At 43.2% G+C, this 8704-nt stretch overlaps 1 long non-coding RNA gene across 1 annotated transcript; it reads left to right on the top strand.

Annotated features, from left to right (window-relative positions):
- The first annotated feature begins 1419 nt into the window (after nt 1–1419).
- On the top strand, nt 1420–4994 carry LOC131279632 (uncharacterized). Its single transcript, XR_009187028.1, has 4 exons — nt 1420–1620; nt 2358–2403; nt 3411–3588; nt 4663–4994. It is a non-coding gene; the product is annotated as an uncharacterized lncRNA (long non-coding RNA).
- The last annotated feature ends 3710 nt before the right edge of the window (nt 4995–8704 follow it).

Here is an 8704-nt window from a genome sequence, read left to right as displayed (position 1 = left end):
AGAGGTTTCACTTTTACCTTAATCGATTAAGATTTGGACTTTGATTCGGCCTTGTCAGCAGCGCTTTGAGTACCCCACCCCTTGGTGTGTGGACAATCAGACAGAAGTAAATGCACAGAGAATAACACAGAGGAAGAGAGCAAGCTCTTTAGGCAGGACCCTGCAGCTACAGGAAGAGAAATGAGCCTGATAGTCTACAGCTGACCTTGAGAAGAGACCAGAGCAGCTGAGCCCAGAAAGAAAGCAGCCTGGGGGAAAGTGATGAGCCTTATGCCATGCTATATGTGTGTTTGAAAGAAGCTGGAAACTTGGAGTCTTAAAAGGAAGGGGGAAGGCCAAACTTCCGCAGACATTGCCCACTATCTTATGACAATACGGGATATCAGACTCTGGATGAGAAAATTCCTCTTCTGGTACCTTGAGTTGGATTCTTTAGGGCCTTGTGATTATCAGTGTCTATGCCAAATAAATACCCTTTATATGAGACAACAGATTTCTGGGTTTGCATTTGCACCCCATTAGCTGACTAATATATATATTTATACTGATATTAGAAGTTGGGAATTATTGTTCTGAGTATGCCAAATTTGTATAAGTTTATTTGTTGTTCTTAAACTTATTTTTAATCTAATGTTTTCTAAAACATATGGAAACCTATGTTGTAAACATATTAAATGACAGGTTTTATGAATAGACTTTAAAAAAAACAAAAGGAGAACACTTCTGAAGTCAAGGAAGACTATATAGAAAGATACGGCTTGAATTTTAAGTTCTCTGGGTAAAAGACATGATGGGGATGATATTCATACAGGAGAAAGCAGGCAGAGAAAAGAACTGTCAGTCCTGGTAAATTCTCAAACTAAAAGAAATATCTGACCAAAAATAACATCAAAAAGAAATATCTAACCCAAAATTTCGATAGAAACCATGGAGAGAACCTGATATAAGTTGAGATAGTTCACAACACTTACACACACACACAAACCAAAAAACAGGACAGTTTTTTTGAGAGAAGAGGAGTCACTAGGGGTAAATCAAGATTTTCAGGCAAAATTTCAGGGAGAAATTCACATTTTCAAAGATCATGGAATTGCTGAATTAGTACACTAGTTACTAGATATTTCTGCACAGAGTGAAATGGAAAACTGTATAATAATTATACATATGAAGTAACTAAAGGAGTTATTTGTAAAATAGGAAGCCACAGAAAATCTTGGAGAGAAAAAGAGGCTAAGAGGAGGGGCATCAATGGAGGCAAAGGTGGAGCAAGTTGATTGGGGAGATGGGTCCTGGGTGCAACTTCCCTTGCGCATCCCCTCCCCCACCAACTGACTCACTGTGGCTGTTAGAAGCCCTGCGATGATGTCATCTCAGAGCTCTAGGCTGGAAAGTGCTTTCTCAGTGCCAGTTGCCTGAGGCAGCACTTGGCTTTGGACTATGATTTTTCTCTTTATTCTGTCCTTATTCAGTACCCTTTAGCTGAGCGAAAACACAGCTACATGGGTGCAGGAACCTCATTTCTTACTCTTCTCCGTAGTGGGGCTCTTAAACATCTGGCTCGAATACAGGAAGAGGAAGTTGATATTCCAGATAGTCAAGCAATATCTGGACTTGAGTGAGGTAAGGGACCCTGGGGTCAATTTACAGTAGAGAGTGACTGTTTTCTCCTGTCCCACTTCCCACTTTCTAAACCCATTATGTAGGCCCAGAGGAACACCTTAGTAATAAACTCTCAGAGAGAAGAGACTATCATCTAGGGAGCAGGTAGGGGAGGGCAGTATTGAAGTGGGTGGGGCAATAGTTCAATCCAAACCTCACAGACCATCCATGCGGGTGTGCCATAGGGCTCAAGGATAAATTAGCCAAGACATTTTTTGTGGCTATGGATTGTAAGGTTAGGAAATTCAGGGTGTTCAACTAAAGACAGTCCCTCAACACTGGCTCACTGCCATATCCCACATCAGGTATCTATGGGCCAAGCGGGTTCCATGTGGTGGGGTTAGTGTGCAGAGCAGTGTTGAGCCTCTGGAAGGCTCGATGAGATGTTCTTGTCCAAGCGTGATGACAGGGACCAGCATCCTTCTGTAAGGCCACACCTGGTCCTTTAAGGTTGAGATTCTGTGTCCTGTTCATAAGAGAGCTCTTCTTAGAAAAGACTCAACTAAAAAGCAATTGATATCTCATCTGGAAAAAATTTGTTATTCAAAGATGCAAAGATAGTCAATGGAATTTACTCACTAAAAGTGTTTAATAGACTAAAGAAAGGATGCATTCTTCATATATGGGGTACTGAAGGTTTCCTTGAAAACACAGAGATTATATCCAATGAGATCATATCTTCTGTTTTGATTTCACAGTGTCAGCGCAGAGGCAATTAAGTGGAGAGAAAGGGTATATTAACAGGTAATGTGCTGCTCTCCCAACACACCTGCTCCAAGGATGAACCAAACCTCAATCCCTGACAGCCCAAGTCACCTTAATAGTCTGAGCCCGTCGGTTGTTAAAGACCCTCTCAGAGAGCAGAGGTCCCAGAGGGCATGAACACAAGGAAGACTCTCAAACCCTGGGACACTCTCACATCCCCCGCACATCCTTGTAAAGAAAGAAGGAAGGTGCTGGAGATGCAGCATGTGTGAGATGCAGGGAAACAAATCTCGGTGGGATGCGAAGTTAGGAATTGTGTGGCCTGCTAGGGACAAAGAGTTTAATTGCACTAAACCTGAGATTCCTCTTGTGAAGTAACTTTCTTGCAGTTTAATTTACATGATATTTGTAGGAATCACACTATATAATTAGTGTGAAAGTCCTTGATAAAAGATTGTACATTAAATATGTGTGCCCCCTCCATTGTTTCCATGACCATTTGACATCATTCTTCGTTCTTGGACTTCTTAGAATCTATTTCTCTAAAAGCTTCACCTAAAGGGCTGTGACATGCTGCCCCATAGCAGGTGTTTTACTCCTGCCCTCACTGCATGTACCCCAGACTCCTGATTTCCCAGCTTGGAAAGCTTGCCAAGGAGGCACTGTGGGGACACCAGGTGTGAGTCCTTGGAAAAGGTGATTCATCTCTAGTCCTTCTTTCCTGCTCACCCTCCTGAGCGTGGCCTGTGCTATCCAGGATCCCAGAGCAGTCTAGGGTGGATAAGAGGGGGGACCACAGAGGGAAAAAATGCACAAGAACGCCATGGGGATTCTGTAAAATGTCTCCTAGAAAGCCAGGGATGCAAGGAGTCAGCGGGGACTGTGGCAACAGCAGCCCCTCTGCTTGCCAGGCCTGCTGGGGCTCGTAGTCCCCCTTCTTCCTCAGAGTAAACCTCTTTGTTTCCTGCAGCCCCCTGAGCAAGCAACCTGGACCGGCCAGTTACTGTCATGTTACCTGTCACATCTGGGCCTTTCCATATCCCCAGGATGACCGTCTGCAGAAGGGAGACCGTGCGGAGGACGCTGCTCCCACATGCACAGAGGGACTGGCGGCAGTGATCTCTCCAACTGGGTCCTCTACAAGTCTTGCTCTGGCTCCTCCCTCTTCCCTCAGGGTCACAACCTCCTGCCCCTCTGTGGGAGGCCCCTGCAGCACTGCTGGAGGTGAGAACCTCCCTCCAGGTGATGTCTAGGGAATTCCACCCCCCCTCCCCTTTAGAGACACCATCTTGGTCCTTCCCTTTCCTTCCTCTTTCCCTCCCACTTCCTCCCTCCCCCATTATCCCACCCTGGCCACCCACTCATCACCAACGTCATTGGACATTTCCTTCATTCTGGAATCCTCCCTGGCACCCTCCCCGCCACGTTCCCATCCCTCTTCTTGACCTGCACCCTGAGAGCCGCCTTACCCCTGCCTCCTGGGTTCCCCTCACCCTGCATCTCTTTTCCTATCTTCCTGATGTTCCCATCTTCCCCACCACCAGCTGTTCCATCTCTGCCCCAGGATGCTCCTGGCCCATTCTACCTGCCCTCCCTCTGTCCTTCCCTTTCCTCACCCTCACCCCTGTCCTGCTCCCTGCCCTTGCCTTCTCTTGCCTTGCCTTGCCTCTCCCCTCTGCCCTCCTCTTTTTCTTCAGGCCATCCACAGAGGTCATGGGCAAAAGGTATCCCCTACCCCATCCATTGCCCTCTCTCTCACTTTAATTCAGGCTAGTAACACCAGTAACATTAGGGCCAGTCAGAGCCTGTCCAGAGGGACACTGGACAGTCGCGCTCTATCCCTCAACTCTGAACACCTGGCTATTGCTGCTATGTTTTTGCAGCCAGTGGCAACCAGCACCCACTCCATTGGGGTTGGAATAAACGTGGATGTAGAGACACAGCTCCAGGCCCGCCAACTTGAATTGAATATGGAATCAGATAGGTTGGCTTCCAGGGCCTCTAACTGCCATGCCCAGGGTGGGACCAGTGGGGACCTGGCCGCTTCTCAGATGGTGGGTCTTAGAGGGAGACCTGGGGGAGCAGCCTCTGGTAGTAAGACCTCCCTAAGTCCTCCTTACAAAGAAGCCCTCTAATAAGACTACAATCCATCCACTTCTCAAATAGGAGGGCAACCTAAACTCCTCCTAGAATATGTTCACCAGAAAAAGGGCTGAGGGATCCCCAAGGCCACGGGAAGAGAAGCCCCCACCCAGGTCAGAGATTTTCCTGACACCCTTTGTTCCATGATCCCACCAGGCCTGGAAGAGAACACCCAGGGTTTCCCCAAGCCAAAATGAATAAATATACTAAGGAGGGCCCTTCGTTGGATTTTGAAAAAGAGAAAGACAAAGGTGCAGGAAGGACACCTGAAAGCTGCCAGAGGAGGACCAGCCCCTGGGATGTCCTCTGACCCAGAAGAAAATGCCACTTAGTTTACGGGCTCCCTAAAGTGAGCTTCAACTCCTTGGAACCTTCACACTGAGCCTCAGGCGAGTCCAGGGGAGAAGTGGTTCCTCAGAAAGAAATGGACTGCATCCAGGAAAAAAAAATGCTTTACGAGAACAATAAAAAGTTATTCTTTGAAGCCACTACTTTTTGCGATTCTTGTGTGCATCATCCAAATTTTTGCGATAATTTGTTTTTTATCAAACAACTCACAACACACACCAAGCACCAAACAATGGAAAAAGCAAAACTCCACGGCAGCCCACAATTCCCTGACTTACACTTTGTTAAAGTAATCTGAGAATTACCTCCAATTTATAATTTTAAAATATGACTTTGTAAGTGGTTGATGATTCAACCATAAGGCAACACTTATATTTGTTCAAAATGAGTCATACTTACCAGCAATGTCTCAAAGTATTGATAGATTACTAATACTTTTATGTAGTATTACATATGTAATACTATGTAAGAAATCCTTTGTGCTCAATTATTTTGACATAGATTATTGAAGTTTTTTGACATTGTTTTGATTTGATGAAAATTGAGAAGACAGGTGGACAATGTGCTGGTGGCATATCTGTTCCTGATGAGTTAGTAAAGTGTCAGTCTTCATTTCATCCTCACAGTTTCTTTAGAAGTTACTATGGTTTCATAGAATAATATTATACTAACTGGAAGCAGACAGTAATTAAAGGAATTTAAAACTCAATAAAAAATTAGAAACAATTTTAACAAAAAGTCTCAATACATTTTTAAACCTGGTAAACCCTTTGATTTTATGAACTTTTTCATAGTTATTTATTTAGCTCATTGGCAAATGTTTTATAGTTATGCACAGATTATCCTTAATTTTCCTGCTACTTGGTCCTGTTGTAATTAATGATATAAGAAATTTCCCTCCAAAACATTAAAATTTTTCATTTTGTAAATGTTTGTCTCTTTCCCCATATCTCCATTTCTGTCTGTCTTTCTCCTCTATAAGTAAACTGGGTTTAAATAATATGGCTTTACTAAATGAATAAAAAATAAGTCTGGGATCACACATACTTATGAAAATCAAGCTCACTGACTTCCTTTTCTCATCTTAGAGTTCCACATTTATTGCTATCTAAATAACATTCTGGTTTAACATAAATGAAACCATTTTGTGGTTAGCCAATGATTTATTAGTTGGTTCTTTCATTGAATAATATCATTATTGAAAAGTTGTGGATAGAGTAAATGGTTGTGGAACATTGTACAGATTTGGGTGAGAGAAGGTAGGATGCCTTGCCACAATCCCCAGGACTCTGAATATTCTAACACCCCCTCCATAATTATGCCATTTATTGGAAAAAGGCAATTTTGAAGATGTGATTAAGGTTACTAATCAGTTGATATTGAGTCATTCAGGAGGGAGATTATGGAAGTGGAAACTAATCAATGAACCATTTAAAAACAGAGAAAGTACTCAACTGTGACCAAAGAGGGTATCAGACTAAGTGTGAGAGGTCAGCTGCCATTGCTGGTTTGAAGATACAGGAGGTCAGGGAGCTATGTGAGGAAGAATGCAGACACATACTAGAGCTGGGGAAATAGGAGCACCTATGCAGGCAAGGAATGGTTTTCTGCAATGTGATGAGCTTCAAAGTAGACTGAAAATTTAGAAAATGTCAGGATAATTAGCAGACTCTTACACATTATCCAATAACCCTGACATTAGAAATTCTCATCATAAGCAGAGATCTTTACCATTCATTTATTTATTTGTTCAAACCATCATATGCTGTCTTCTGCCAGTGACCTGCTTAGAGGTTTGAGTTGAATATATTTCAGGACTTTGGGTTTAGGGGATGGAAGAGGATACCCTTAGCTCTTAATAAGTGTTTGCTTTGATTTCGCAAGGTCACAAGAGGATGGGAGGTGGGTGACACTGGTGGTGTTTACCCAACGACTTCTGGGTTTCCGCACTGCAGCTGCTCAGAGATCAAATTAAGTAGTTTTTTCCATCATCTATTTGTAGAAGACATAACAGAAACGCATTAAGACATTAGAGAACTGTTCATAAAGTCTCAATATAAATTAGACTTTATCCTGCTCCTCAACTTTTAACGTTAAATAGGTATGTGGATGGAGAACAGGCAGAAGTGGGGCGACTGGGATTAGAAAAGGAAAAGATCTCATTCAGCCTGCAGAATGGGTAAGTATGAAGTAGCTTTTATAGTTCACAAAATTTTGAGGATGAATTTGGAGGTGATGGGACCCTGTATTCACGGTTGATAATAAAATAGATTCCATTGAAGAGAAATAGTTGCCAGCTGCCCCAAGATTCCTTTCCCACACTGCTCAAAATGGGTAGAAATGCAGAATTTCTCACCTCACCTTGTAGGACCAGTGTGATTCGATACAGTCCCAGCTACTTCCCTTCCTTTACCCTCACATACTTGAGAACGGGAGGGAATCGGAAACTTCCATATCTGTGGAGTCCATGCACAGAATAGGCTGGGATGTGGTGGTACTTGTCTTCCTACCTGCCTCAATGGAAATGTGACTCTTGCTCGGTGACCTGTGTGACGACCCTGACCTACTTTTCATCTTTGACCCTCAGAGAGGGAAGACAGCTTGATGTGAAAGGTACAGGTATATGGCTAAGTGTAGAATTTCCTGGGCTAGCTGGCTGTTGTACACCATAAGCTTGGATTTGAAGCCTGTGTGGAATTGTGGAATGTTCAGCAAAGCATTATTTCTTATCTTTTTTACTTCCAAACAAGAAGAGTCCAAAGAGAAGTGAAAGCAGAAAAAGGTATTAGCAAAACTGAGAGATGAAGAAACACATGATCTTTTCACTTTAAACAAGGTATCTCAAGCTATCTGTAAGTATTACTTTCCAGACTCTCATTGGGATGTTACTTTAAAGGTAGGGATGTAATATTAGACCTCTGGGTGAGGCCATGTCTCCATGTCTACCCCACTTAGAAGGGGGTCAGAAACAGGAACAAGTTTCTACTGCTGTCTGGACACAGGGCTTGAGTGTGTTTTTAGGTGTATATCTTGATTAATCCTGGGCTGGGCGGTGTGAAGCCTAAAAATATGATCAATGCTACATATGTATCTGGCATGGCTGTAGTTTAACTTTGAACTTAACATTGAAGTATCCCCAAATAGTAGGTACCTTGAGGAAGGGAGTCACCTCGGTACACAGTATTCAGAGTGGCTGGCTTGAAAATTCAGTCAGCTGTCACTGGTAATAATGTTTCCTGTGTTGCCACACACAACACCTTACAAAGAATGAAGTGTAAATCTAAGACAAGGATTTTGTGTATAATGAGTGGAAAAAGGAAAGAAAATGAGGAGAGGGAAAAATGACAAGCTACTGAGAAGGAAGTCCAGTATCCCAGTAAGCACTGATTCTCTCTCTCTCTCTTTTGCACACACACACATATACACACAAACACACACACAGCTCTGACACCTCCTTGAATCTGCCCAATGTTCCGAAGGGCACTTTTTTTGCTATGTCTCCAGTGTTCACACGGGCTTTGGATTTACACTCAAGGAAAACGGGTATAAGCATTAGAATCTTTCATTTTGTGCAAGGAGGAATTCTTTCCTTTCTTCTGCCCCCACTTGATGAGAAAGGCTAAGATTTTGCTGTCATTATTCTGTTGCTCCCAATGTTATTAACTTGCTGCAAATTCATCTTTTTAAATTAGGTAGAACCATTTAAATCTTACCTGGTTCAGCCTCAGTACATTGACCACGGGTGTGTCCCATACCATGCATAGAGAGTACAGTAGTTTGGGGGTCACTGGATCCCTACTTAGCCCCATGAAGCATAAACCACAAAAGCCACCTGTCCACATCTGTGTTA

The sequence above is a fragment of the Dasypus novemcinctus genome, chromosome 8 (genome assembly GCF_030445035.2).
Source record: "Dasypus novemcinctus isolate mDasNov1 chromosome 8, mDasNov1.1.hap2, whole genome shotgun sequence".
Lineage (NCBI taxonomy): Eukaryota > Metazoa > Chordata > Mammalia > Cingulata > Dasypodidae > Dasypus > Dasypus novemcinctus.
This window is presented reverse-complemented; position numbering and strand designations above follow the sequence as displayed.